The 23619-nt window shown below is 32.9% G+C and overlaps 2 long non-coding RNA genes across 2 annotated transcripts; one reads left to right on the forward strand and one right to left on the reverse strand.

The window, feature by feature from the left end:
• Positions 1 to 7373: 7373 nt before the first annotated feature.
• LOC133183139 (uncharacterized) lies at positions 7374 to 14174 on the forward strand. The gene is made up of 3 exons (XR_009720590.1): positions 7374 to 7497; positions 13640 to 13838; positions 14077 to 14174. It is a non-coding gene; the product is annotated as an uncharacterized LOC133183139 (long non-coding RNA).
• Positions 14175 to 19786: 5612 nt separating this feature from the next.
• LOC133183140 (uncharacterized) lies at positions 19787 to 22931 on the reverse strand. Its single transcript, XR_009720591.1, has 4 exons — positions 22818 to 22931; positions 22401 to 22464; positions 20158 to 20320; positions 19787 to 19891 (listed from the first exon to the last, which is right to left on the reverse strand). It is a non-coding gene; the product is annotated as an uncharacterized LOC133183140 (long non-coding RNA).
• Positions 22932 to 23619: the final 688 nt, after the last annotated feature.

The following is a 23619-nucleotide window of genomic DNA, read 5'->3' on the forward strand; positions in this document are numbered from 1 at the left end:
TGGAGTCTGAACCCATCTGAAAATCGAAAATTTCTGGAAAGAAAATATGTTTCAACAAATTGGTTTATTGACACGAAACTGACAAGATTTCTAAGCTTAGTGGTTAACGCTTTAGTCTAACGCCTATCCAGGAGCTTTGGAGAGAGTTCGAATCGTGTGTGAAGATCTTTTTTTTCTCTTTTCACGTACCGTAAAAACAAGTGAAAAATAAATTATTTATCAATAAGTTATTAATCAATAGAGGATGGAAGTGTGTTTAAGATGAATTGAAGATACAATATTTTTGTGTAAAAAATAACTTTTCATGAACTTTAAGAATTGAGAAATGTCATTTTTCTTAGACCTGGAGATTGTCCTCGTTTTGTACGCCTCCATTCTTTGTCAGGGATCCCACGGTAACGAGTTGACCCCTACATAGTGATGGATGCTGAACTGTGTTGAAATACAAACTCTATGGCATAGAGGCTTTAATCTGTAGCTTATCCTAATTACCGACATGTCCCAAAAATATCACAAGGTTAAGTTCTACCACACGAGTTCGTGTACCTATTAATTTTACCGAAATTTTCAGTAAATATTAAAAATACGTAATACTTATAATAACACCCTTGTGTTATTTTTACAGGTATTACGTATTTTTTTTATATATATTTTCTGAAAATTTCTGTAAAATTGATAGGTACACGAACACCTGTGGTTCTGTTCTACACAATTGCAAAGAGCAGTGTATTCTTCGAGTAATATAAATCGTTATGGTGTGTCCTATGTGTGGACCAGAGTTTAAGACTGAACGGAAAAAAGTACTGTGCTACAGGACGTGGTCATAACATCAGTTGTTTTGGCTTTTCTTTATTGTCCATATGTATATGTTATTATTGGGGGGAGGGGATAGAAATAAGAGGTTTTTTATTTTAGAAATTGTAGAACTAACAGAAATTGGAATTGTTTGGAGAGACTGGTATGGAGTATGTACAATTTCTAAACAAGTACATCTTAATACTACCCCCTTCCTCAACTAAGAATTGATTATTTGGAGGTTAAGAAGAGGGGAATGAAATATGGAGATAACGAACAGTAATCAAGCTCAGAACTTCATTGAAATAATACAAATTTGGAGCAGAGCAAATACGGACCTCTAAAAACATCAGAGGTAGGATCGGGTGCCATCCCCTGTCGATCGGTCACACCCGTGTGCTCATTGTCATGATCGGACAAACGAAAAAAATTCGTAGACAATTCAGTGTTTAAATAATGGCCTAACAATTAGTATGAAAAACGTCAGTCAGCATTCGAGTTAATGATAGATTGTATTTGTTCGTACGTGGAGCATGCTCTTGCGTATCGAATCAACTGGGAGATATAAACTCCATATATATATATATATATATATATATATATATATATATATATATATATATATATATATATATATATATATATATATATATATATATATATATATATATATATATATATATTAGGGATGTCAATTTTGTCGATAATTCATATTCGAATATATTCGATAAAATAAATAAAATCTGGTTTAGTTTAAATATGTATCATCCTACTTTTATGAAAGGTTTAGCGTAGGTATTCTTATATTGGAAGTAAAATTGTATGAAGACTTTTGTAGGTGTAGAATAAGAAATTCCTTTGGATATTATCAATGTTTGAAATAAATATTTAATTTAAATGTAGAAAAGTACAATTTTAACAAATTATACAATCATGTGTTTTTATAGTAGCTCCAACTGAGGAACCAGTCGTCTTACCAAAGGCAGGATAGTCGTATACCGTTCAGATTTCAATACGTGCAATTAATTACAATTATCGGCCTAATAAGAAATATGATCATAATCTTTGATACAATGTTTTTAAAATATAAACAAACATTTCAATAGATAATTTTCCTAGGTAATTAACAATTTTCCAGATAATGAAAATAAAATTCAGGATTATGTACAACCCATGATAATCAAGTAATTTACACATTTATTCTGAAATTAGCCCTTTACAAAATTTAATTACAGACAACTTCCATCGGACATTCATTCAATGATCAATTAAATTTATTAAGATAAGTATACTCTTCACGTCTTTTAGACATTCTAAGAAGGCTTGCCTTTTGTTGTCTTCGATTCTATATCCGATTGTATTTAACAAATAAAAAAGTATGAAAGTACGTTTTGTATTACATAAAGCATTAATATATTAACACCTTACTCAAAACAAAATAATTTAGTAGATCTATACGATAAGGAAGAAGTGAAAGAAATCAGGCGATCAAAATTGATCGCTTGTAAATTAAAAGGGGATATCTAATCAAAATTTATTAATCGCAGTACTTCTTTTAATGAAATCTGAAAAATACCGAATATTCGAATCTTAAATTCACATTCGAATATCAACTCATCGAATAAATATTCGAATATTCGTTGACATCCCTAATATATGTATGTATGTATGTATGTGCAGGTGACAAAGGTATTACTCTACAATGATATTTCCTACTCCATGTTACCATTTTGGTTATAAATATCCAATGGATGATAAATGTAGTTTTTCTTAAAGCTTTATAATTATGAAGATCTGTCATATTTAATATCATATCATATCATAATATCAAATATCTCGTCTTCTACGACAGTTTTACTAAGGTGACAAAAACGAGACTCTTTTTGGTTACGTGGCTTTGAAAATGTCTAAAGGGTGTGCAGAAATTCTCAGTGTTGTTAATTTAGAATGCGTATTGATTTATTAATTGGAAAGAATATGGGCGAAAATGTCGAGCGGAATGCCTATAGTGCGACAAACATCAAGGTGAAAAATTAAATCTCAATTATAGCAAAATTTTCTTTAATATTTCATCTAGCATTAATGTATAGTTCAAGTAAAATCTCCACAATTTGTAAAACTCTTACAAAGATTGAAATTATTTGCCTATAAAATAGCATACACACACTAAAGAGGGCAAAAAGGATCTTTTTCTCATGTTTTACACAGTTTTTCGATATGAGTGGGTCTTCGCTCCATTTTTTTTGTTGAAAGTTTATCCTCAAAGTTTGCGTAAAAATGTACTTTGTGGTTATTGAGAAATACTTAAGTCCATTTCATCAAGGGTCATATCACAAACATGATTTAAATGCCACTATTCATCAGGAGTTGTGTAGGGTAATTAGTCTTAAGGATATCTGATCCTCAGCCAGGAAGGATAACTCTTAAATTTATTAATTTATTTTAAAAAGTCTCAAAATGAAGCTTGAAATTGAGATCTATTCGTGCAACAATTTTCATTTTATGCATCTCAATCTGATTCAAGGTTCTTTGATAACTTGGAGACGGTCTTGTAAAAAGTTAACTTTTGTACCCCATAAAAGAAAAAAATTTTTTTTTTTAGAGAAATCGAATTTCCTTTAATCTAGCATTAGATACCAATGCTTATTAGCAGGATATGAAATTTAACGTGATTTGTGATGTTTAGCAATAATAGCACAAGCTTTTTACACTATGTATTACATAAAAATTGAAATACTAAAACTAAAATACTGTATAAACATAAAAAGATGCAATTTTCTCCAAATGCCTAGATACCTATATTTTCTATATCCTAAAATATATTTGTTGATCAATTTTCAATTAGAAAATGCAGATGGTGGTGTTTTTATTCGCATTTCGTGAAAATATATTTGAGATTCGATAATTTTCCCTATATAATATGATTAACTATAATGATGAACTTTGAAGAAATACCATGCATGGCTAAATTCAGGTTACTCTGTAAAATCAGAGAATTTTGTGAGCATTTTCAATCACTTAAAACTAATTTTCAGAAAATGAGGGTTGGACTACCTTAAAGCAAAATAATACTGAGGATTTCTCTTGCTAGGGTTCGAACCCCACAAATACCACATCATTTTTTAAATAATAGAATAAGTTTTGTCGAGAAAAATTTCCTCTGAAAAAAATTGTTTATCATAATTTCTTAAATTTCGATAATAAGAACTTCCCTCTAAATACTAAATCCACAAATTGAATATGATTTTTAATTCACAGATTGAATATGATTTTTATATATCTGAAGATATAGGCATTCAGCATGCCTTGTTCCCCTTCTCCTTTCAGTTAGTCCTGGAATTCATAGATTGAATATGATTTTTATATGTCTGAAGATATAGGCATTCAGCATGCCTTGTTCCCCTTCTCCTTTCAGTTAGTCCTGGAATTCACAGTTCTTTCTAATTTACTGTAAATTAATAAACCACATCTTCTGAAGTTGCATAACAGCACTTTTATAACAGAAGCTTTTCAAGCAGCTGCTCAATGTACAATCAGTAATATCTAATGATGGGAGTTTGTTTTTATGCCCCTGTATCGAAGATTCGGGGGTATATAGTTTTTGCCCTGTCCGTCCGTCTGTCTGTTTGTCCGCAAAAACTTTAACCTTGCCTATAACTTTTGATTGGTTGGAGCTATGGCTTTCATATTTCACATGTGTATTCCTTGTGACAAAACCTTTCTTTGGGTACGATCATATTTGACCTTTTGACCTTGACCTTGGAGTTTGACCCAGTTTTGCAAAATTTTACCAAACTTTAACCTTGGCCATAACTTTTGAACGGTTGGTGCTAGGGCTTTCATACTTCACCTGTGTAATCCTTGTGACAAGACCTTCCTTTAAATAACAACAACTTTGACCCTTTGACCTTGACCTACGAGTTTGACCTACTTTTATGAAAACTTCAACATTGGCCATATCTTTTGAAGGGTTGATGCTAGGGCTTTCATTCTTCACATATGTAATCCTTGTGACAAGACCTTCCTTTGGATACCAACAACTTTGACCCTTTGACCTTGACCTTGGAGTTTGACCTACTTTTGGAAAACTTTAACCTTGGCCATAACTTTTGAATCGTTGGTGCTAGGGCTTTCATTCTGTACATGTGTAATCCTTGTGACAAGCCCTTCCTTTAGATACCAACAATTGTAGCCCAGTGACCTTGACCTTGGAATTTGACCTACTTTTGAAAAACTTCAACCTTGGCCATATCTTTTAAACGGTTGGTGCTAGGGCTTTCATTTTTCACATGTGTATTTCTTGTGAGAATACTTTCCTTGGGCGCCATTGATTTTGACCACCTTGACCTTAATGTTTGATTTACTTTTGAAAAACTTTAACCTTTTCCACATCTTTTCAATGGTTGCTGCTAGGGCTTTCACATTTCACAGGTATATTCCTCGGTACAAGACCTTACTTTGGGTACCAGCATATTTGATTTGCATTTGAGAAAGTTTAACCTTTGCTATAAGTTGCCATACGGGGGCATCAGTGTTTCACAAACACATCTTGTTTTACTTAAGAATATTTTCCGTTATGATATCTAGGAATATTAAATATAGGTCTCAATTTATATTTTTAGAACAAAGAGCTAGTTTCACGTGCACTTTATGCATAAATGGCCCTGTAGATATACCAGTTTAATGACTAACACCCTTTGCCCAATTTTCAACATCAATAAAAATTAGAGGCTTAGTGCTTTCATTTTGTATAACAAATTTCCTCTAAAGAATCCAGGTATTGGAAAACAGGTCGAGTGAAGTTGCAATGTTCTTGAATTTTGCAGAAAACAGTTGTATTTGAGAACCTTCAGCAAAGAAATAAAATATGAGCACACCCCTCAATCCAAAAAATAAAATATGGTTTATAATCTTTAGAAGCAGTTCTTTCATTATATAATTGCACATTTTGGATCAGAGGCCGTGCTTTATACGAAATATTGAAAAATAACATCATCTTTTGGGCTTTTTTGAAGACATCTTCAGGATTTGTGAATAATGACGCAATTCATGACGTCACAACATTAACTAGCAAGAAAATTACGTCATTTTTAGTAGATATATTCAATCACCAAGGGTTCAAGTGAAATTTATTGCCTTGTCGACGAAAAGTATGCAGTTTTGATTTTTCAGAAATTCACAGGCTCTTGCTCTTTAACATTCATTCAACAGATTTTGCCAAGAAATGAAGATATATTAAAGAAGTCAAGATAAAATTTTCACCGTTTTTGCCTGAAATTCGCACATTTTTACCAATATCTCAAGATTTACATCACTGACCCCAACTTTTTCTTTCATCATTTTAAACAAAACGATACTTCCAACCGATCAGCACTTAAGTCATAAAAAGTTTGATATAAAAAAAATATTTTATTGCCTTTTTAGATTTCTTATATCCCCTACTACCCAAACTCCGTCACCATAAGCGGAAAATACGCCAGGTTACTCTCAAAATTATTTTTTTTTTATTTGTTTCTTGTTTGCTACACTTAGTAATGAACTTGAACATTGTTTTCAGAACTATTTTAAAAAAATCAGTTATTGGGCTTACACAAAACTACTTTAAATAGAACGCGTATCACATACATGGATGCGTGTACATTACGTTCAATGAACCCCAACTCAGTCACCAGGGCCCTCTACAATATATATGTCAACGAATTAATTATAAATTTTTTTCCAGTTTGTATTTTAGGAAAAGTATCAACAACAGAAAAAATAACGTTAATATAACGTATTTCATATGTAATAACGTCACGCTACGTTATCTCCAATGTGTAGCGTATAAGGGCATAAAGAGACGAAAAATAAAATATTTTTAGCCATATTCAATATAGTATGTCTTATTAATCCTTTGTCAAAGACCTTCATAAATACGACGGACATGTAAAAATGAGCATATTGACGCACATGTTGGAGGTATCGATGGAATAGCGCATAAAGGAAAAAGTGCTTACTGATTTCACATAAAATATGATAGATACAATAGATCACGTATAATTGTTATTTATTTTTGACGCACTCTTGAACTTTACTGTGTTAATTTCTCGGCAATTAATCAATCGAATTTGTTTACAAACAGCAAGGAGTTTCCCGAAAGTGACGGAGTTAGGGTAGTGACGGAGTTAGGGGGTTTGGCGATACCCCAAATATGATACTTTTTTAGTGCAAAAAGGTCACACAATTTATGCGCATTAAATAATTTGCATGATTTGTTCAATGATAAATACTATCCAAACTATTTTACGTATTAAAAATAAGATTATATTTATTGCCATAATTACATCTGATAAAATATGATAACGATTTTAAAAGTGATTAACCAAAGAGTATTTAAGTGCAAAAAGGTCAACTTAATTGTACCGTACCTCTGTAAGCTGCACACTGACCCCCATATTCTTTGCTGTTTTGAGTCATGCTATAGTCATGCATGAGTTTTTACCTAAAATATATTTCTAAAAAAAATCCTTCATGTAACTAATTTCACGAGTGACATACCTACAGTTCAACTCGAATAGTTTCCGTAAAAGTTAATTACTCCTTTTGCACCGGTCGTCGACGGGGGGAAAGACACAAAATGCCGTCAAATTTAAGGCCTCCACCGTCCTTAGTGACCCGACTTTTTAACAAGAATCGATATACAAGGTTTCTTTACAATCACTGGTAAGACAAACTCATTTTTGTAGGGATGTATCACCGTATACTCCTGGTGAATCAGTCAACATCAGTGTCCTTGAGTCTATAACATAGAATGGTGGAAGTGTTTTTTATCCTTGTAACTGTATGCAGACATTATGCTACTAACCATTAATGTCTATAAAGAATTTGTCAACTGCATATTAAATATGTTTATTTTGTAGAATGAAAGTGATGATACATTTTTATGAAAGAGAGGGGGGGGGGGGAAATAAACAACAGAGTAAATTCGAGCTATAACTTTGACCCTATAGATCAAAACAAGTATTAGCTTTCTTAAAAAGCTTGTCTGACAGAAAATGCTACAGAAATCATAGCTACTAGATATTCGACAAGTGTAGACTTGACCAGCTTCATTCCTGCTGTTTTGCTGGAGATACACTGCATGGCCGTAGGAACGGGGGGGGGGGCACGGGGGGGCCGTGCCCCCGAATAATTTTGCCGATATATAGATTACTATAGCAAACATAGATACTATATGCTTGTGCCCCCTCAATAAAAACGTCTGATGACCCCCTTTTTTTTTTTTGCTTGTCAGAAAATTTTTGGTATTTTGGTAGTGCCCCTCAACTGTCAACTGAAAAATGTTTGGCTGTGCCCCCCAAAACTGAAATTGCTTCCTACGGGCCTGCACTGATGAATGATAAATGATGCATTCGAAAATGGCCAAAAGTGTAACGTGTAATATAAATACAAATACAAATACAAATATTTATTGGCACAAACACAATTACAATAATTGGCAAAGGCACAACACATTATAAGAAAAATCGATTGTTCATACATAAATACACAATATTTTAGTATAGAATGTGAGGCTATACATATTTATAAATCACACATCATTTGTATAATAATTATGTAATGCAATCATTTCTAGATGCAAGACATTTTTTAATAAGTGAGTGTGTTATTTTCAGTATTTCTGGACAATGGCTATTAAAGCAAAGCTTAACTTTCTGAGTATAAGACATATTTGATATTTTTCCTTGAAAAAAATTCATCAAGTTCCTTTCAAAAGTTAACCTATAATTATTGTATTTATGGCAGCTGAATAGAAAATGAAATTCATCTTCAATCTCCCCTGTGTTGCAAATATTACAAAATCTTTTATCTGTGGGTATAGACAAATGTCTCCCTTTTTCTATATAATGTGATAATAAATAGGTCCGGTGCTCTGGCTTGTTTGGGTGTTTAGCATGTTTCCATTAATCCTCATGCTCTCCAATTGATAGTTAAGTTTGGATGAAGTTTCCAAGATCGAGTTATCACAAGAATTCTATTGAACGACTTGACCGACAAGCCTTGGCTAAATCTAGTACTGTCTGACGCCATGACGTCAGACAACAATGAAAATGTTACCTCTGTATATGCTATCGCTTAGAGAAGGGTCTTTTAAGAGTGTCGGGTGGTGTTTTTCAGACTCTGAAAGACTTTAACATTCTTTTTTAAGGATTCATGTTGAAAACTTTAGCAAAAAATGGAGCTATGTACCCCTTTATCAAGAACAGTAGCAAACACCTGGGCAATTTTTTAACACAGGAACTTGAATCTTGCATTATGTGTATTTCAAAAATAGGGTGGACTTTACTTTACCGGTCCCTAGACTGGCAAGATCTGCGCGCTTATTGCACTAGATTTATGTCACTCAACTGATAAGGGTTAGTCTTGCACACTACTCAACTGGATAGGGTTAGTCTTGCACCCACCTGAGAGATTAGGGTTAGTCCTTGCACAAGTATTTGACTGATATGTAGGGTTAGTCTCACATCCATCTGAGAGATAAGGGTTAGTCCTTGCACATTACTTGACTGATTAGGGTTAGTCTAGTATCCACCCAGGAGATTTGGGTTAGTCCTCACATACTATCTGAGAGATTAGAGTTAGTGTCTTGTTCTTTCAGATTAATAATAATTAAGAAATTCAGTTGCATCTGTATTTTTTGCAAGATCTTAATTCAGCTTCAACAGCATCTCATTGGTTTGTTTACATGAAAAAATGGCGAAGTACTAAAGAAATGTCACTAAGCATGCACCACTTTGTTGACAATTATTTTTTGTTGATTTTTCTGTGAATAAAAAATAATTATTAATTTTTTTAAGAGAACAAGGTTATAAACTTTGTTTGAAAACGAAGTTTTAAACTAGACTTATAATAGTAGAATTTGATTTTGGGGCCAAAAAGCCAAAAACCTTGAACTTTTTTTTTTTGATCACTTACGCATTCTCATATGTATTGAAGCCGCCTACGGCAACACTATATCTTAGCGCGTTTTTCTGGGGACCGGTAAAGTCATTCCCAAAAATAATAATGACTAATTCATGCTTTGCCTCGCTTGAAGTCATTATCTTTTCAGATGTATTACAGTGGAGCACCATTAATTTGGACACTTTTGTTCCCAAGCAAGTTGTTCAGATTAATGACGTGTTCAGATTACTGAAATATAAACTTGGTGTATATAATATGTTGACGGTGCAACCATTAGGGTGAGCACAGATGCGTATTATTAGATACCTATTCAATTTTTAAAAACTTGGATCTGTCTCTTCAAACTGCAAGAGACATTTGGAATGTGTAGACGCTGACGTCACATGATGTTGTATGTTAGTTGCATTACCATTTATAACAAAGTCTGAAAAGTGCATATTTTAACAAAGAACATTTAATCTACTATATTTATCTGCAATATCCATTAAATCAAGATGAGTTTATTTTTTGGTGTACTTTTAAAAGTTGTTACCACAAAAATATAGTTAGGAGGCTGGAGCGAGACACATACGCATTGCATTGTGGGTCTCAAGGTAACTGCGGGAAAAAAAAATCATTTGGATCAATGTCAGGGGTGTGCAATTAAAAAAATTAAGTACTAGCCCACGGGCTAGTAACAGCAATAAAGTTACTAGCCCAAGTAAAAAGTTACTAGCCCAATTGTGGGAAGGGGGGGGGGGGGGGTATATTTTGAAGAAAATAGTTTATTGTTGAAAAAGTCAGGGTTTTAAAGTCATTCTTTTTAAGAAATAAGTTCAATTCTCACTAGTAAAATTGAATCATGTATAAATTAATAATTAAGATAGAAAATAAACATAGGTAATCAGAGATTACAGAGCTCACCTCAACGAATGTTGTCTTTAAGTAAGGCAAAGTCCCACACTAAACTAATAATCTAGGAGTGTGCATCCCTAGATGCAACATTTATGCAATTTTGGTCTGATAGGGCTTGCAGTTACTTGGGAATAGACTTATCTGAAAACTTGAAACTAGTCACTCATCCAGAAAATGTAAGTCAAATCCAGCATCCGAAGCAAGTTTTGAGATTGTCGTCCCTTGATGCATCATCCATGCAAGTTTGGTTCAGATAGGCCTTATAGTTACTTGGAAATGAGATCTGCTCCAAAAACTTTAATCTGGTTACTCATCCGGAAAATGTAGGTCAGATCCAGCATCCGAAGCAAGTCCAGTAGTGTGAATCCTTAGATGTATCATCCATGCAAGTTTGGTCAATATAGGGTTTATAGATACTTGGAAATGACATCTGCTCCAAAAACTTTAACCTGGTCACTCATCCGGAAAATATAGGTCAGATTCAGCATCCGAAGCAAGTCCAGTAGTGTGCATCCTTAGATGTATCATCCATGCAAGTTTGGTCAATATAGGGCTTATAGTTACTTGGAAATGAGATCTGCTCCAAAAACTTTAACCTGCTCCAAAAACATAAACCTGGGCATTCTTGAGCTGAAATTGCAGCATCTGAAACCTTGACTGATACAATGAAACACACTAGAAGCATCCTCCATGTATCTCTGACTAATATAGGCCATAAAGTACTTGAAAACAAAACTGCTCCAAAAACCTTAACCTGGGACGCCGACACCGACGGTATTACATAAGCTCCCCCAACTTCGTTGAGGTGAGCTAAAAATGCATTTAAATAAATTATCTTCCCTTTTTCTGTGCATTGCACTAGCTCATATAAAATGAAGTGAAAATCTTTTTTTTTCATCTTAAGTCATTAAATACACTGGAAATATATTTTATATAAACCACATAACACTTATCTCTCAGTTGATTGAGTGATTGTAAATAATTTAATAAACAGAGGAATAGAGGAAATTCGGATTAGAAAAAAACCCGATCGTTTTTGGAAGTAAATAAGTCAGGAAGTACTGCAAAATGGATAAGATTATGGAGATTTACGAACAATAGGAGCATGCTCCCTGGAAATTTTTCATTGGTTGGGAATTTAATAGCAAAAAATGAGTGAAAATACCGATAGTGATTTTCATGTCTTACATTGGTAGTTTTAATTTTTACTAGCCCAAGGGCCTACCTCCGTGCAGGAAACTACTAGCCCGACCCCCAAAAATGGTAGTCCCGGGCGTCGGGCTATGCTAATTGCACACCCCTGAATGTGCAAAGTCCAAATTTTCACTTTGCCCAGGAGTTGCTTAAGAGCTGGCAATGATTATTGGGGGTTCACACCACTTGCTGTGCTCACTATAAATTATTCCCCTTAATAAGAGCTGGCAATGATGAGTGGTGCTTCATGTCGCTTGCTGTGCTCACTACAATTGTTCCCCTTAATAAGAGCTCGCAATGATGAGCGGTGCTTCATGCCGCTTGCTTTGCTCACTATAAATTGTTCCCCATAATAAGAGCTCACAATGATGAGTGGGGTTTCACACCACTTGCTGTGCTCACTATAAATTATTCCCCTTAATAAGAGCTGGCAATGATGAGTGTGCTTCACGCCGCTTGCTGTGCTCACTATAAATTGTTCCCCTTAATAAGAGCTCGCAATGATGAGCAGTGCTTCACGCCACTCACTGTCCTCACTATAAATTGTTCCCTGTAAATTTTGTCCAGAAGGTGAAGCATCCAGATTTTTGGTATCAGGAGTAATGAGATTCAACTGTATATCATGGTATATATAGAAATATTGATTTAATTAAAAATTTTAAAATCATAAACTAAATTTTACTCAAAATAGTTAGCCTGACAAAGTTTCTTTTTTTTTTTTATTATTGTCATAACTGCAACCCCCCCCCCCCCAACTTTTTTAAAATTTCCTTTTTTGCATGATTATATCTCAGTTAATCGTGAAAACTAGTGTTTTGTTCAATATGTGTAATACTCTCAATTGTAATTGAACAGATGATTATTGTAATAATTGACTTTTCTCAGGCTTGCATAATAGACTTGCATTTATATTAGGGCAGGGACAATATATGGAGATAATCGATAATATCGATTCAATGTGAGGACGATACACACATCGATACATATGGATAAATATTAAAATATCGCAAAAAAATCTGACTTATGTTTTTTTCTTTGTTTACTTAACATTTTGGGTTAAATATATGAAATAAATATGCAAAATATAAATATGAAATACATAATGATAAACACCACTTGTGTACAATAATTTTGTTTTACAACAGATATACAACGTCTTTGAATGAATTATTCTTAATTGTGAAGAAATATTTTGTTCATTTCAAAACAGAAAACCATTTTGTAACTAATTCAACTTATCGTGATACATATCGTATCCTGGCTCAAATATCGTGATACGTATCAATAGAGAAAATGTTGTATCATCCCAGCCCTAATTTATATAGTGAAGTCTTGAATTAATATATTGACATAGTTGTTAATATGACATCACTTGTTATGAGCATGATGTGTCTTATAAAATTTTAGAAGTGATACATATAAACAAAAATAAAAAAAAAAACACCTTTTATTCAATTGCAATTGTTATTTTTTAATGCTCCAACTCAAAGATTTGGGCATATTAGTTTTTGATTTGAATGCAATGATGTTTTTTTTAATCTGGTTGTATGATGACGCAGACTCAACCTCTGACAAACTTTTGAACTATTTCAGGAAGAAACTTCAACATTGGAATATGAATTGATTAGTCAAGCTAAAACCCAGGTTAAAACTTTCAAACTTTGTTACATACACTCCAAAACAAAAAGGGAGATATGGAATAACAGCAAAAAATGAACAATATAATAATACTTGTCATAAATCCCTGTTAAACTTATCAGATAAAGGTTCTTTGAAATTTCTCTTATTTTTTTTCTTTTTGCAATCTTAACAGGCGAAAAAGTTTGGGGATATTTGGAGTAACTGGAGCACTAGGAGTTGTGTGGCTTTTTGATGTCCAGATGGTCAATTATCTCCGATATGTCCCTGTCTTTAAGAAGAAGTTCCAGCATGTACAGTTTGAAGAAACAGAAGCAAAACCTAAAAAAGAGGAGGAGGACGAATAATATTAGTAGATGATAGTACATTAAATTGTAAGTATACAGCAATCCATTTTAGTACACTTCACTGTTACAAATTAGCAGTACATGGATGACATGAATTCGAGGGTCTGACTCTATAAAATGAAAACAACAGAAATAAACCCTCCACAAAAATGAGTGATTTCACAGTATTCAGCAAACCGTGGTAGTATTAGATTTGTAGGTATACAACAAAGCAATGTTAGTTCATAAAATCAATGTAACATTGCATCTTTTTCTTTCATTTCAGTTTTGACATTATAAAGAGATCAGCCTTTTCCTCACCATGGTGAACAATGTGATGTGATGAAAATATGTAAATAAAACTTAAATATGTGTTGCTTATCATTCTTGTGTTTATTTCCACTATTGAAAACTTATTTAGAAAGTTTTGCTAATCCTAGAGACTTAGGACCTTGCAATGGCATCCTTTGGGCCTTTCCAACAAGCTTGGGAAAACAAATATATTTACATCACTGGATGTTAAAATTTTGTTGCTTCCCATCAGTTAAAATGTTGGCTTACTAGTATCCCTAGACAAGTTTGCCTTTCTGTAGTTTATTGTGACCTTTCGAGTCTGCTGTACAACAACTACGATACAGGACACTTTTTGATGGGCTTTTCTAATGCAAATGATGAAAACTGTACAATAACTTCAATTTGTTGCATTCAGTGAAGTTTAGCTCCAGACTTTACAGTTCATGCTCACATTGAATAGATTTTTATGCCCCGCCATGAATATGGCCAGGGCATATAGTGTTTGTCATGTCCATCTTCCGTCACACTTTGCATTTAGCTCTGTTCAAAGCTCAGTTTCAAAGAAACTATGCAAGATATTTTTATCAAACTTCATATGCTGATAGGTATTGATGAGAGCTATGCAACTGCAACAACATTTTTTGACCTTGACCTTTCCTTTTACCTCGACCTCACTTTTTTTAAATTAGTGTTTAGCTCAGTTTTAAAGGTACCATTCAAGATAGTGTAATCAAACTTCATATGTTGATACATACTGATGTAAGCTATTCAACTGCATCAACATTTTTTTGACCTTGACCTCACTTTTCTTAAATTAGTGTTTAGCTCAGTTTTAATGACACCATTCAAGATATTTTTAACAAACTTCATATGCTGATACATACTGATGAGAGCTATTCAACTGCATCAATATTTTTTACCTTGACCTTTCCTTTGACCTTGACCTCACTTTTCTTAAATAAGTTTTTAGCTCAGTTATAAAGATACCATTCAAGATAGTGTTATCAAACTTTTTATGCTGATATATACTGATTAGAGCTATTCAACTGCATCAACATTTTTTGACCTTGACCTTTCCTATGACCTTGACCTCACTTTTCTTAAATTAGTGTAAAACTTCATATGCTGATACATACTGATGAAAGCTATTCAACTGCTTCAATATTTTTTGACCTTGACCTTTCCTTTGACCTTGACCTCACTTTTCTTAAATTAGTGTTAAGCTCAGTTTTAAAGAAACCATTCATAATATTTTTATCAAACTTCATATGCTAATACATACTGATGTAACCTTTTCAACTGCATCAAGAATTTTTGACCTTGACCTTTCCTTTGACCTTGACCTCATTTTCTTAAATTAGTGTCAAACTTCATATGCTGATACATACTGATCTAAGCTATTCAACTGCATCAGTATTTTTTTTGCCTTGACCTTTCCTTTGACCTGGCCCTCACTTTTCTCAATTTGTGTTAAAATGTTGCATTACTAATTTACCCTCGGCAGGGCATTCATGTCCTATGGACATATTTCTAGTTTTATTTTATTCTTTGCTGAAGTTACTGGTAGTTAAATTTATATTGAAGAATCCACATGCCATGACCCCTTGGAACTAGGGTAGGGCCAAAAAGAGCTAGGTTCACTGTATCCATAAAATGGCCCTAGCTGCCAATAAACCAATTAACTGGCCAAGACCCAATGTCCCATTTTGAACATCAATATATAAAGTAAGAGACTTTATGCTTTCATTTCCTATAAAAAAAGGTTTTCTCTGAGAAAAAAACAGGCATTGTGAAATTGTAATGTTCTTGAATTTTGCAGAAAACAGGTGTATTTTAGTACCTTCAGCAAAAAATTAAGATAAAAAAATCACTTCCTTCCTTTTCCAACTTTAAAGTTGTTAATTCCAACTTTAAAGTTGGCTTTTCCAACTTCATTCTTGGCTTTTCAAACTTTACAGTTGGCATTTCCAACATTAAAATTGGCTTTTCCAACTTCAGTCATGGCTTTTCTAGCATTTTACGGCTTTATGCGATTATATTTACATACTTTGTAGCTGGACTCGTCTTGCTGTTTTATACATGTAATTACAATGGAAAGAAACTAATTATGATAAAAGAAGGAATGATTTCATTGTGTTATATATACAGAATTGATACATTTAGTTCACTTGTATTTGTGGCATGAAATATAATGTTGATTCATCTTATATATCGAACACTTAATTATGGTCACATTTGTTTAGCTTATTCTCCCACACAAACAAAATATATGTCTGATCTGCTAAATAGGTATGGTTGAAACCCTGGACATCATGTACGGAGTTGTATGAAGTTAACCTCTATAAAATTATAGAAGATGAACCAAAAGAAATGCAAGGGCTTTTAAGAAGTTATGTGTTAGGTCATAGGAAGGTCAAGGTAAAAAAAATAATTGACACAGTTTAACAGCTAACCAGTTTGTTAATAAAGTTGGTAATAATCCAAAATAAAGGAAAAAGCTAAGGAAAAGGGTTAGAAAAGCTCGAATTAAAGTTGGAAAAGCCAAGATTTAATTAAATTGGAATTACCAACTTTAAAGTTGAAAAAGCCAAAATTAAAGGTTTGAATTACCAACTTTAAAGTTGGAATTACTGACTTTTAAGAAAGATTACATGTACTTGGCACTAATGCGCTTCCGTACTAAAACTTTTGACTATCTGTTACATGATAATCTTATACGTAAGCTCTCAAATTATGGTCTATCTCAAAATTATGTGTCTAGTTTGGCTAGCTAATTGTATAAACGTTATGAGCAAGTGAAACTGTCAGTCGTTGGAGCACTGTAAAATAAGAAAGTGCCACAATTTTCTATTTCTTGACCATAACTGTTTCATATTTGGATGTTTTACTGACTATAAACTAACAACTAAAATAGCTGTCTGGTAAACGAGATGACTTCAGATTTTCCATCGTCAAGTTTCCTTATTAAGGTAGTAATATTCCACCTGCATATGGTGCTTATGTCTCCCCAACTTATTCGATACTAGAGCATGCTCTGAATTCGATCAATTTTTAAACCGAGACATGCTACTGACAATAACTTGATGTTAAAGGGATTTTAACTACCTAGTTGAAAGCATTTCGTAAATTCTGTGGTTGTTATAATGACCTTGTTAGCAAATACAACCTATCATTGGGTCTAGGGCTGTGCGGTGCACCGAAAATTTCGGTGCACCGCGGTTCATACTGTTCGATTCGATGCACCGATCCAGAATTCCGGAATTCGGTTCGGTTCAAAATTTACACAACACGTATAAACAAAAATGGCCGCCAATATGGAGATCAGAAGTGTTTGTTTTCATGATTTTAATACTTTTTATAATGATTGTGCCAGTTTGAAGTCAGTGATTATTTTTTTTATTCCACAAACACCCCTTACTTTTACAATAGAGGTTACTTTAAATTGGCATGGGCTAGTAAATAACCCGACTTGCTAGTGAAAAAGTAGCAGGTATTTTCCAAGTTTTGCTTTTAAATCCCCAACCAATGAAAAAAATCAAAGAAGTGTGATTCTCTTGTTCATATCTCTTCTATCTAATTCTTTTAGCACTTCTACATTATTTTTTTTTATTTCTAAAAACATGAAAACGATCGTCTTTTTTCTACTAATCCGAATTTCCTCCATTCCGATTTTTTGGAAAATACATGTATCAAATGATTAAATTATTTCCAACTACTCAACTAATTAACTGAAGATTTACAAGTATTATCAAAAATATATGAATTAACATTGTTTCTGAAAATTTGAATTAAAAAAATAAATCACCTAGCTTTCACTTCATTTTGGAAGATCAGAAAAAAAGATGAAATGTATACTACCATGTTAAAAGGTATCTATAGCATGATTGTTTATTCTGTTAAATTCAGCCTTAAATAATTTCTCTGATTATTTATTTATCATTGACTCAGAAGAAAAATACAAAATGAGAAAATAAGCAGAAGAAATATGAAAAGAAGAGTAATTCATTATGAAATGGAATAAAATAATCCAACAAAAGGTTTCAAATTTTATTATTTTTCTGGGCTAGTAGAAATTTTACTTTAGCTAGTAAAAATGTCAAATCCACTAGTCTCACTTGTCTCAGAAAAGTTTTTGTGAAGACTGGAGTAAAGGCTTTTCATCAGTTTTTAAAGTAGAGGTTATCATTTTTCATTTATGATGAGAAATATTTAGACTGTTTTAGGTTAAATCGAACCTAATCGAAAAAAACCGAACTGTATCATTCTGAACCGAAACCGAACCGAATCGATTGAACCCTGAATCGTCCCAGCCCTAATTGGGTCGTATTTTGACTGACATATTTCATATAATTGTTAGGCTTTTGTTTTTTAAACTTAATTTGACTACAGATTATCCCGGCGACCTGATCAATACACAGGGCTCACAGCGGGGGTGACCGGTCGACATGTTTACTCCTGATCAATACATAGGGCTCACAGCGGGGGTGACCGGTCGACATGTTTACTCCTGATCAATACACAGGGCTCACAGCGGGGGTGACCGGTCGACATGTTTACTCCTAACTTTTTTATATTTGTTTACAGAATTGTATTGTTTGTAGGTTTTTTTTATATTTGTTTACAGAATTGTATTGTTTGTAGTTTTTTTTAATATTTGTTTACAGAATTGTATTGTTTGTAGGTTTTTTGAGATCGATCATTGTTTGTTATCTTTATATATTTCTTTTTTATCTTTCTATTAACGATATCTTTTATTCACAAAAAAAGTTACTTAATTTAATTATGCTTATAAATATACTTTGGCTTATTGGCCTAACGATTTTGACACTCTCACAAATACTTCGCAAAATGACATTTTTCTGCAATTAAAATAGTTCAAAAGAAACTGTATGCAGGCTAATCCAGTCCATATTAAGACAATTCCCCTTGGAAAGTAAACATTCTATAAGAAACCAATTTTTAAAATCGATGCTGCGGAAATATTGTTTGATGACACTGTCAAACTGTTGGTATTAAATATTGATTTTATACTTAAATTAGGTGTTTATTTAAGCATTGAATCATTATTTTTTGAAGATGTCGTCTCATAACTGCAACGGTGTGTGCAAACAAATTGATTAATTGAGTCCCTGTATTATCCTTCGGGTAAGTTACAATTAATGGAAGAGCCATTGCAACGGCTTCTATTCAATGTGTGCGTGAATTTGACGTTGCACTTGCACTTCAACGTTTGTGACATCAAAATAAAATGCATACTTTAACTTTTTGACCCCTTTCGTGTTATAGTGTTTTGAATGCCGTCGCTTTCCAAACACTTTATAAGCAAAATAAATGTAGAATGTAAATATATCAGTATAATATTTGCGAAAAAAGCTGCCCTACAACTAAATGTTTTCAAATTGTCTTCTTGTTTGGCAATTCTGCTCAACAAAACACAAGAAAAATTCATAAGTTTTAGGATTGTACACTACATTTTATTTATGAAGATCTGGAAAGAAGCTTTGAAATTCTCTACATAAAGCAATATTACATTTCATGAAAGTGAGAAGCAGCATGCATGGCTCTCGGATGTTTTAATATTATTGATGACCTATCTCCCAGACGTTTGTCAGATTCAGTTAGTTTAAAGAAAAACCAATTACAATTTAATGTATTTAAGTATTTTAGAAAATTTTGACCTTTTACATAGAATACAAGTATATTCATTAAATTTAAAATAACTAACGAACTAACAACCAATTTTTTTTTAATGATTTAATATCAATTCATTGCGACAAAGCGGTTATGTTGTCTGATTCCCATTCTATCTGAAATAGAAGCAAAGCTTTAATTAAAACTTTAAATTCTAGAATTATGTATAGTCCCTTCAGTTGATGTCATTGCAAGAATATCATACATAACATAATTTGAAATGAATCGCGAAATAATTTTTTAAATAGAATTTGAAAAACATTATGATAAAACATTCCGTAACATTTAAAAAAGATTTTGAACAGTCTTTGTAATTTTAATAACTTGACAAGGCATCATCGAGAAAGAAAACACCCTTACTAGCTAAATTATTGGAATTTACCTTTCCAGTTACCCATTGCAACCAACACATTTGCAAACACACCAAGCCGAACCGCAGTATCCACCTCTGCAGCTAAGTTCGCCCTGGCAATAATCACTGCACGTTTTGTCGTTGTGATACACACAGTAACAACCATGCCCTGCCATGACAACTTTTGCAGAGGCTAGAAAATATTAATTTACAGTCATGCATTGATTTATATGTGTCGGACCACACCTCTAAAATTTCTGGGGGTCCGTGTTTATGCCCTGTTCACAGATTTGTTTTGTTTGTAGATTTTTTGAGACCGATCACTGTTCGTTATCTACACCCTTTTCAACTACTAAATAGATACAAGGCTACGGAAGGAAATTTATATAAAGCACTATAAAATAGTTAAAAATTATCAAATTTTCGGGACGCCCTGCCTCTCCATCAGGACACAGAAAAGGTCAAAATGTCACGAGAAAACAAAACAGATGAAAAAAAAAAAAACATCTAGCACTACAACTACGCTACTAAACCATATACACATGTTTTACAGTTTTACATTTTGAATTTCGATGTTGAAAACTAATTAGTTTGAAATGAACCCGGACCACCGCGAGGTACATCCGGTCATTCTGGTCTCCTATGGTGATGTGTGATTTGCATAAATGATCGAAATAATTGTCGCTAATTAATTGCTATGAAGTAATAAACCGTACAACGTTGTATTTTTTCCAACCCAGTGCTACTAAATAATAATATATATACTATGGTCGATACAATGATCTTGTCAGCAAATGCATTGCTGACTGACGTTTTTCATACTAATTGACAGACCATCATTTACACACTGAATTGTCTAAGGATTTTTCCGTTTGCCCAATCATTACAGGAGCACACGGCGGGTGTGACCGACAGGGGATGCTTACTTCTCTATGGTACATGATCCCACCTCTTATGCTTTTAGAGGTCCCATGGGTTATGGTCATTTACCGCAACTGTCAGGTTCTCACATTTGTGACCCTCGAGGTTGAAATGTTTTCAACTTGTTCATTGATTTTCTTGGACTTATTGATGGTACGGTGATTATTAACTCTTCTGCGGGGATCTCCCCTTTCCCGAGCATACTGTTTTTGACAAACTATGCAGCTGATGAGAAATATGCAATTGTCTGTTTGACAGAAGAAAATAACCTGGAAGTTCAGTGGAGGGTGTCTTGTTTATGTAATCTATGGTGTCCTTGAGATAGGATGGTAGTTCTCTACATGCTGACGGAGATGCAAATCAATTTATAATGAAATTCTCTTCTTTGGTTGTCCAATTCCACTCGGAGACCTATTATACCTTTTTATTGCATCTTCGGAAACGTCGACACTAATTTCGTTATTTTTAACATTTCTTCAAGATTTTTGTTGATTGCAGCTGGGAACACTTTTATAGGATCAGAGTCCAATTTCTTTTAGAAACGTTTGTCTTAATGTTTTCTTCGGCCGTCCGCCATGTACGTCTCTTTATGTAGTACTACTACTACTGTAAAACCCTTGTCTACTCTCTTGACTTTTTAAAATATTTCGACCCGTTTCTAATCCCCCCCCCCCCCCCCCCAAAAAAAAAAAAAAAAACAAAACAAAACAAAAAAACAAAAAAAACAAAACAAAACAAAAAACAAAAACAAACAAACAAACAAACAAACAAACAAAACAAACAAACAAACTTTGATTTACTACAGTAAACTATAGTAAATCAAAGTTTTTACTTTAGGGAATCAAAGAATTATTACTATGAATTTCAACTTGTTATATTTTATTTTCTCTCACTCTAAAATCTAAAATGTAAAAGGTGAGGACAATGAACAATGATAAATTTCACAATTCCAGCGAACAAAACCAATCGCGAACAGAACACAAACTGGGATTTTTTTTTAATATTGAAAGAAACTATTTCTCTTATATTATTTGCGAAACTGACATCATTGGAATGTAATTATACAAACATTTAGATTCTTACTCTCGAAAAAAGTTCTTGAGTAGAGATCTATAGTAAATCAAAGTACCAAAGTATTTACTATTAACAGACTCTAGTGAACTATAGTTAACTATAGTAAATTTTTGTTAGGGATGTTATATTTAGTAAATGTATATTGTATTTTTTATATTATACTTAACACAACCATAAACAATTTGGTTTTTCCGAATCTAGAGTTTAAAAGAAAAATACCTTCTTTTTTTTTCGATTAAGATATTCTGCTTTGATATTTAAAGATATGCAATACATACCCATCAAAAACACACACAGCACGATCAAAAGGATGGATTTCATCTTAAAGGTTTGGATTTAGATCTGTAATTGAAAATACCGATCTGAGAGGATTAAGGTCAATTTGCTCACTCAGTTAATGGACAGTTTCTCGAAAATTTTAAACGGTATAAACAATATCAAGAACGATAATTTAATCGATAGAAATTTTATAAACCTATGAAATCCTTATTTTAACATAGACATAGCACAATTATTATATAAAGTCTTAAATCCTAGAAGCAAGTTTCAGTTGATGTCTATTAATTAAAACTTATAACGTCTACATTTAACAAGAGAAAGAAAGCAGTGAAGTGATGTTTATGAGAAAATAAAGATAAATTAGATTTGTTTACTTAAGTGCAATAATTAGCAAATAAACATGTAAATATACATACCAGTAGAAGTTAAAGCAGTGACAATTAGAGGTTTAGCTTCTGACGATTCGCAAATGAGACAAATAAGAAAGGGGCAATGATACCTATTTTATAGTTTCATCTTTTGGCAGATGTAAACTGTTTTGAAAAATTGCTTTTTCCCCGATGGTATGATGACTTTCAAATTACATAATTTTAAAACTGTTATATCACTTCTGACAAAAAACAGAGCGCTAAATTTATTCCATGCACACACTATGAATAGGTGACATGTGGTACCGATGCTTTTAAAAACAACGTTGTTTAAAACAACAAAAATTACATTTAGCTTAGCTTTTTAACTTGTGAATTTGATTCACACAGTAACCAAAGGATTTACAAGTTTATTGAAATATTATTTTATGCATTCAATTACAAATACCCACAAAAGGAACTAATAATCAAACAAAAAGTGTCAAAAAATCGTTCTTCTTTCTTAAAATTTTTCCGATAGCTTGTAATGTGGATTCATTATCTAAATCTTTCCAAGATAAACCAAGTGAAATGATGAAATCAATTTTGAAATGTTTATTTTGTCACCTTAATGATCATGTGTTTTCTTTCTTGTTTTCCTTTTACTTAACCATAATATACAATTATTGCTGGTTTTTGAGGTCAATACGACGATTTAGACCCTGAGGAGTACAATATTCACCGAGCCCGAAGGGCGAGGTGAATATTGTACTTCGAAGGTGGCTAAATCATCGTATTGACCGAAAACCCCCCAGCAATAATTGTTTTATTATATGATTAAATGATTAAATGACAAACACTCATTAAGCAA

Source organism: Saccostrea echinata, unplaced genomic scaffold, assembly GCF_033153115.1.
Source record: "Saccostrea echinata isolate AGI-Se365-2 ecotype Australia unplaced genomic scaffold, CSIRO_AGI_Sech_v1 ptg000009l, whole genome shotgun sequence".
NCBI classification, from domain to species: Eukaryota; Metazoa; Mollusca; class Bivalvia; order Ostreida; family Ostreidae; genus Saccostrea; species Saccostrea echinata.